The 6,824-nt window shown below is 44.7% G+C and overlaps 1 non-coding gene across 1 annotated transcript; it reads right to left on the bottom strand.

The window, feature by feature from the left end:
- Positions 1-6,467: 6,467 nt before the first annotated feature.
- On the bottom strand, positions 6,468-6,540 carry Trnar-ucu. Its single transcript has one exon. It is a non-coding gene; the product is annotated as a tRNA-Arg (tRNA).
- Positions 6,541-6,824: the final 284 nt, after the last annotated feature.

The raw sequence follows: 6,824 nt of genomic DNA, 5'->3' as shown, positions 1-6,824 counted from the left end.
GTCCAATGTAAACCCGTCCGCATGACAATGGAATTTTGTAGATGACACCCACAACGCAATCCACGAACTTGTTGACATGCTTAACAGTACATGTCATCTTGTTACTGCTTGCCTGGTTTACGCGCGGGAAAAGTTGTGCTAATTTTTGAGGCGCTGAAAAAACCATTGGCACATTGAACCGGTTAGCCACTTTTTTTTAAATTATGTGAAACCTTATGTAAATATGGGACAACCTGAGGCCTTTGTTTAGACTTTACTTTTGGTTCCTGAGAACCGCTCTTGACTTTTTTCAAGAGTGTCTGAGAGACACCAAGCAAAACAGAAAGAGGAAATCCTGCTCCTAAAAGTCGCTTGACCTGGGCTTCATAGCTGTCAAGCATGGCATGGTGACAGGACCTGTACAGTGAAGCTTGGAGGCATGACGTGGCAATATTTCGTTTCACAAGTTTGGAGTGGGCGGAATCGTATGGCAGAATTTCCTTCTTGGTTCGCGGGTTGTAGCGCCAACACACATGTTGCCCAGTGAATTGCAGCCGTAAATCCAAAAACTGCAAGAAAAAGCTGGCGCGGGGCACTGCGTCAGCCAACCTTCTGTTTATCTTCACAAAAAAGAGATAGATTTTATAGATGACTGGTGAGCGACACGCCATTGGTTGTTTGGCGTTGGTTGACTGTGTGGTGTTTTCTTGCTTGAGCCGTTTTTAATAAAACTTCAGTTGATAGTCAGCGCTTGTCCTGTGCTCTTCTCTCGTCGTCTTCGTTCTTTTGCGCGCTGTCTCCCAATTTCAGAAGTCATGAACCAACTCGCTTGCATCGCCACCTTAATACACTCACCTTATTATTAGTAATAATTGTGTCAATAGGCACTACATGTTGTATTTAAGTTAAGACAAAAAACAAAACCTTTTTTTTTTTGTTAAAAAACTAAATAATAACGTTAAGTCTGGTAACAGTGTATTTTTTGCTGTACCTTTGCCGAATCTTTAGAAAGTTTGGCAAAAGTTCGGCTCCGCCGAATTTTCGAATCGGCAAAAGTTCGGCCCATCACTAGTAAAAACGTGCGCCCCGGGGAAGGGGCGGTCTGGGGTCTGCCCCCCCCCCCCCCCCCCCCCCCCCCCCCACTCAAAAACGAGTTGGTACGGCACTGCCCATGGCCACCGAAGATCGGTGTCATTTGGGAAGCGATGGAGCTTGAAGACATTGCAGCCGCACTTGCCGGATTCCGTGTAAGCTACATAGGTCCTCGGACAGTATTCGACGCTTTTTGTCTTTATTTGTGCACCCTATGACCGAGCAATGGTGTCCCGATGACCGAAGGATTGTCGCCATCCAAGCCTGTGGCTCTAATTGGGTTTGCGAGTTTAAAACAGAAATGAAAGAGCCAACAAAGTTCGGGCTCTGCAGACACCCAAAATCGGCGAAGCCTCTCATCCGGGACTTTCACTCTTTTTACCGCTCCAGCAAGAGGGAAAACGCCGGTGGCCCTTTTCCTTCTTCTCTCGTGCAGTCAAAATGGCGGTATCCACTATAAAACGGTCTATAGCGTGGATATCCGAATTAGTCTACCAATAGTTCCAAGTGAAGATATTTAATAATCGAAAGTATAAGAACCCGCGCCTCCACTAGTAAGCCGTTTCTTCCTTCAAATGAACGAAGACAAATTAAACATTACCCAATCATCAAAAACTATTCAAAATTTTAATAGAAAACACAACTTTGTACGTATAGTTTGCAGATATTCGTATTCAACATATTGACAGGTTTCAACACGAGCACACATTGTTTGAGCAACAAGAATACCGAAGGTATCTGCCTTCAATCACGATTTTATGGCAGGATCTTTAAAGTACATTATTTTACGAAGTGCAAAGTCGGTAGACTAGAACGTTACAGATTTATTTGCAATGTGCGGTGCAATAAAAAACGAGAGATAAGATAAGAAAATTTAATATACAATAATATGATACCAAGCTTGTAAATCGTTCCTTCTTCCAGAGAAAAAAAAATGTACCAGACAGTTATTTTATAGGGAAATAAACTGTGTGAACAACGATAAATATAAAGACAGAGAGTTTCGAAATAGTTCTACTTGAAAACGAATTGCCTTGCAAACCGTCCTACGATCAAGGAGAAGTTCGCAACATGCTCTGCAGAAACAAAATACAAACAAACGGTGGTGCGTGTTGGAATAATCATAATTCACCCCTGAATAAACAGCGATGCAGACGCTAACTGAGTACTTGAACGAAGTTGCCGCGAATGCTTGAATCACACAGTGCACACCGTGAAGATTACTTCTTCACGAGACTCGCGATGATACGCCCTTGTATCCCAACAAAGCGCGCCTTCTTCAAGCGCTCGGCCGACGCGGGACCGGCGCGCGGAAGGAGTCGAAGCGAAACAAACAAAAAGGCGAAACATTTCATCACATGGCGACGTGACGACTGGCGCCGGAGCGGCGCACGACGGCAACGACCGTGGCGAAGCTGTAAAAGCCGCGCAACGCGCGCGCAACACGAGCGCCAGTGGCGCGACTACGGTGAGCGCGAGGAGTATACTTCTGAATTATTGATGTCGCTGAGTGAGTAAGTGAGTGAGTGAGTGAGTGAGTGAGTTCGATGAGGGGCGTGAGTTTGTGATTTCGGTGAGTTCGGATATGGGCGTGAGTTTGTTGAGGGGCATGTGCTCATGAGTTTGGTGAGTACATGAGTTTGTGAGTGAGGACTTGAAGGTGAGTGCGGTCGTGAGGTTGAGGGTGAGTGTGTTTTTACCTTTTTATCTTGAGCTAGCTGTGAGTGAGTGAGTTTAACCAAAAAGGGCGACCTCTGCTACTTCCCCGAGTAGAACAGCCGACCTCAATCATTGTAAATTATTTCAGACCGATTATAAAATCATATTCTATGGGACATGTGTACAAGTCGGTTTTTAGAATGAAGGATAACCTCCCTGGCCTCGCTCTGTCCGTGTCTTTCTTTACCTTGTCCCTCGTTTTTTGCGCTGTTTTAACCTTTTAAGAATGTCATACCAACTCGCCCAGGCTTCAACTTTAGCAACCTCGTGGTACGTTGGGATAAGTGTACGACGTAATCCAATAATCTCCTCAAGCACACGAATTAACCTTTTCAATATTCGTTTTAAATAGCACATTGTTACGAGGAACAGTTCGCCCCTCGCTGAATTAAGTCAGAGCAATCGTTAGATTTCTTCAGATTGAGATTGACCAAGTTGAAAAGTGGCTGATTTGTTCGCACAACGGCTTTGTCTCTCTTTTGACCAGCGGCATCCTGATGTTCTACCACATCTCGTTCGTGTGGACAAGTGTTATTGGATTCGTGGCAACACTTCCCGTGGCACTGCTCGTCAGCCTTATTTTCGGTATGTGCAAGTTTTACGCTCCAGTGACAGTATGACATTTCTGAATACTAGTCAGGATCGATTTTCAGGGTGAGAGCGACGCATGTGTTTATCAGGCAAGCAATGAAATAGAGTTGGTTTCTAACGCATCTTCGTACAGATTACAGTGTCTGAGCCGATTTTGTCTTGTGTCTGTACGTGTTCCCGGATTGCGTAGATGTTTATTATCTAAGCTGATTACCAAAACTGTCCATCGAAGACTAAGGATTAAGTAAATATTTGCTGATATTCCTTTCTCTCAACTGGCTGTTCTCCCTCCCCTAGTAGAAAGAATATAGACCAAGGCATTGTTTACAAACGAGTCTGCGTTTGGCCACACCAGGTGTGGGCAATGCGCGTGCGTAGAAACCAGATTCTCGTGAAATGAAGCTTTTGCGCATGCGCCGTGTCCCAAGCAGGGCCACCGCAGCGCCGTGACGTCATAGTCGGGCGTTAGTGTATACGGAGCGCAAGTTCGTCTGCGTCTTGCTCAGGGGTTGCGATGATGTCAGAAAGCCGAGCTCTTATTGGCTGTTCGAGAAACTAGTGGGTAGACCTCAAGGCATCTAGTATTGATTTCTACCCACTGTCCTTTCAATCGGAGCCGATGAGAGCTCGGCGTCTCTCCGACATCACCGCAACTCCTGCGCAAGAAGCAAACGGCTTGCTCCCTGCCTATAAATGCTTCCAATGTGATTCAACTAGCCTGGGTAAGAAAAAGAACGAGAGCTTGAGAATATTAGGATAAGAAAAATATTGACTTTAGATGATTAGGATCTCTGGTAATCGCAGAATGGGGAAACATATCAGAATCTGGCAGTTCCGTCGGCAGTCCAGAAGAAGAACTCGCGGTAACTAAGAACTTGATAGCTTTGAAGCTACAGAGTTTTTTTTAGCTGGCTGACGAAGGGCATTCAAGGTTCCGTAACGTTTCCATATACTGCGAACGCCATAAAAGATCTTAACCATCTCGAGACAATATTGTTTTAAATGTGTCCCATAAACATACACGAGAACATACGAAACCCTATAATAACTTTTATACGTATTATATAATTTATGTAGATCTTGATATGTTTATTAAACTAATTCTGTACAAATTTATTGTTCTTTCTATTGGGTGTTTAGCTTGTGCTGTTTAGTTTTAGTAATCATTCTTAGTAGAGAAGAAAAAATGACGTTAACCTTAAGGTGTCTTTTTCTGCACCAAAACAAAAACTCGCCAACATCTAGAAACTGACGGACCTCGTCCACAAACGCCAGGTAGGCTGCCGGAAAAAAAGCGACGTAGCCCGTTAATAGCATGCGTGGAAGGCGAAGTTTATCAGATCCCGCTGACGTGCGGCAGGAAATACGTGGGGCAGACGGGAAGATGTGTCAACAATACATTACGCGAACACAACCAAAAAGTGAGTGGGCAACGGTATGACGATTTGTCAATGCACTGTCATGAAAATGGGTGCAAACCTGAGTTCAGGTTGTGCACGATCATCGGTAGACACGAGGATAAAACGGTACGGGAAATCACTGACGCAGACCTGAAAAAAAGTTACGGAGATCGGTGCGGCTGCGTGGCTTCGATTGACCTGTTGGATCAAAATACCCAGTTCTTGCGAACAGCGGCCGGGTAGGATGTTAATTAAGTGACAGGAGGGCGCAGAGTTTCTCCTCTATACCCATGTGAATCCCGGAGACTATTATTCTCTGCTGTTTTGCTTTCTTTTTTTTTAATGGTATGCACATCTTGTTTGACCCTCATTTCAGAGCGAAACGACGAACAGTCTGTGGATCCCAGATACGTGTGTTCATTTTCACGGAAGTTCATGAAGAACGGGTCCAAGCCAGATAAATTAAATCTCAAGGTATCGTGACGTGCATTTTACTACCGTAATATACCGAGAGATGGCCCACCTAGAGTCGAAGGCATATCGGGTAAAATTAAATAGCGGGCTAACTTTCGGTGTGTTATCAAAAAGAGGAGACAAATTGTAGTTTTATATTCCGTAACCTGCGAAACTTGTAATTCCAGAGAGGGGTGATGAACCAATGATGAATGTCCCTCCCAGTCGGAAATGTTCGCTTATCTCCCGCCGTGGCTAAGTAACACCATTTCTGCCCGGGTCACCAATGGTCAAGTCTCTGCAATTACGAGAACCTTTCGGTGATTTTTAAAAAAAATAACAACTCGTGCAAACGTAGGGGGGGGGGGGGGGGGGGAGGTCACAATTCGGCGGTGGCGCATCTCTCGGGATGTTACGGCACGCTTGATTTAATTTCTGAATGGCGTATTTTATTAAATATTTCTGATGCAATAGAAAAAAAAAAGTTTCCTTGAACTTTTCTTTTTGTCCCAAAAGTCAAATGAGTGAGGCATCTCAGAAAACTGGTGAACCGCTTGGAAGTCAACGATGACTATAGGAATATAAGTTTTGGAACTTTGTGAAGGTTAAAAGGAATAACAAGACAGTATTCTTACACTAAACCACGAAATGACTAGACATGAAATAGATTTAGCCCACATCCACTTGGCCTCACAACACCTACATACACCGTAGCAGTGGTGCACTTGCAGCTGTTCTTTCACCAAAGAAAAGAAAGCAACATCAACGCTACAGCTTGTCTCCTTTTATTATAATGCAATGAAATGCAAAGGTGCAAGCGAGCTGGACAAGAATGACGAAAGTAATCCCTGGAGAAGGGGAACAAGAGGGACAAAGGACAAACAGAAATCTCCAAACACAGCTAGGTGACTGGTGAGCGACCGAAAAAATCCGCCTGGTCCGGGTATCGACCCCGGGACCTCTCCATTACAAGTGGAGCGCTCTACCAACTGAGCTAACCAGAGGTTAGACGTCAGTAGAGCAAACGGGTTTTATCAGCTGCTACCAGTCGAACACCAACAAGGGTGAAGCTTGCAATTTAAAGTTATTATTATAATGCAATTAAATGCAAAGGTGCAAGCGAGCTGGACAAGAATGACGAAAGTAATCCCTGGAGAAGGGGAACAAGAGGGACAAAGGACAAACAGAAATCTCCAAACACAGCTAGGTGACTGGTGAGCGACCGAAAAAATCCGCCTGGTCCGGGTATCGAACCCGGGACCTCTCCATTAGAAGTGGAGCGCTCTACCAACTGAGCTAACCAGGGGTTAGACGTCAGTGGAGCAAACGGGTTTTATCAGCTGCTACCAGTCGAACACCAACAAGGGTGAAGCTTGCAATTTACCAGGCGGATTTTTTCGGTCGCTCACCAGTCACCTAGCTGTGTTTGGAGGTTTCTGTTTGTCCTTTGTCCCTCTTGTTCCCCTTCTCCGGGGATTACTTTCGTCATTCTTGTCCAGCTCGCTTGCACCTTTGCATTTAATTGCATTATAATAATAACTTTAAATTGCAAGCTTCACCCTTGTTGGTGTTCGACTGGTAGCAGCTGAT

This window comes from Ixodes scapularis, unplaced genomic scaffold (genome assembly GCF_016920785.2).
Source record: "Ixodes scapularis isolate PalLabHiFi unplaced genomic scaffold, ASM1692078v2 PGA_scaffold2__306_contigs__length_199485367, whole genome shotgun sequence".
Lineage (NCBI taxonomy): Eukaryota > Metazoa > Arthropoda > Arachnida > Ixodida > Ixodidae > Ixodes > Ixodes scapularis.
Note: the sequence above shows the minus strand (reverse complement) of the source record. Positions and strands in the feature narration are given on the sequence as shown.